A 1,062-nucleotide genomic window follows, 5' to 3' on the forward strand; every position below is an offset into this window, starting at 1 on the left:
CTAAAAGCAACAGTAACATCCACCCCTAGGGGTCAGTCACACTTAAGTGGCAATATACTACACTTTATCGTGCAGTTACTGTTAATACTTCATTTAGAGAATTAACATTGCTTATATATATATATATATATATATATATATACTTATATGACCTGGCTCTTTATTGGTTATAATGACGACAAGTGTTCTAGTTGATCTGATCAACAAAACAGCCTGCTCATGAAATTAACATGCAAGTGGCTGAGTACTCCATGGACATATGTACGTAATTCTCAGCGTAGTTCTCAGAGAGAAATTCAGTGACACAGACTGTGACAAGGGTGGCTCGTTTGTATACAGGTACAACTCATTTTCACCATCTGAATGGACAGGAACAACATGGAATAAAAAGTATCTTGCTGAAGGATACAATGCACCTCTGGGAATCAAGCAACGTTACAAATACCCTAGCCACAAAGCCATACGCGCACACACATACGTGCATACATGCACATGCACACACACACACACACATGCACACACTTAGTGTTGGCAGAAAGAGTACTCAATACCATAATAGAGATTAATAATGTTCTATTTTGATTGATTCTCTTCTTGTTTTGAGCTTCACCTGTAGGTGTGGTGTGTCTTGAGACAAATTGCGACTGGAAAATGATAGACTTTACATATGGGATTGCTGTTGTGGGGTGTGATGTTGAAAGGCAGATCTCTTTCTCTCTCTCTCTCTCTATATATATATATATCTTTAAATATGATATGTGACAATTATTCGGTAGCCATGATAAAACTCTGATTTTCGGATGTTGGGGTGGAAACCCACGCCACCATCTCTTCAGTTATCGGGCCATCAAAAAAATGAATTTTTTTCGATGGCCCAACAACTGAAGAGATGGTGGCTTGGGTTTCCACCCCGACATCCGAAAATCAGAGTTTTATCATGGCTACCGAATAATTGTCACATATTACATTTACAGATAAATTCCTCCAAATATATAGTATCGAAGTCTCTTTCATTCTTTTGTTGTCTTACCATTTCTATCAATATATATATATATATATATA

General features: G+C 37.2%; 1 protein-coding gene across 10 annotated transcripts in view; it reads left to right on the top strand.

The window, feature by feature from the left end:
• The window catches only part of LOC106884253 (protein kinase C-binding protein 1), a 91,233-nt gene that overhangs the window by 27,503 nt on the left and 62,668 nt on the right, over positions 1–1,062 (top strand). The gene's annotated exons all lie outside the window — the stretch shown is intronic.

The sequence above is a fragment of the Octopus bimaculoides genome, chromosome 4, assembly GCF_001194135.2.
Source record: "Octopus bimaculoides isolate UCB-OBI-ISO-001 chromosome 4, ASM119413v2, whole genome shotgun sequence".
Taxonomy (NCBI): domain Eukaryota; kingdom Metazoa; phylum Mollusca; class Cephalopoda; order Octopoda; family Octopodidae; genus Octopus; species Octopus bimaculoides.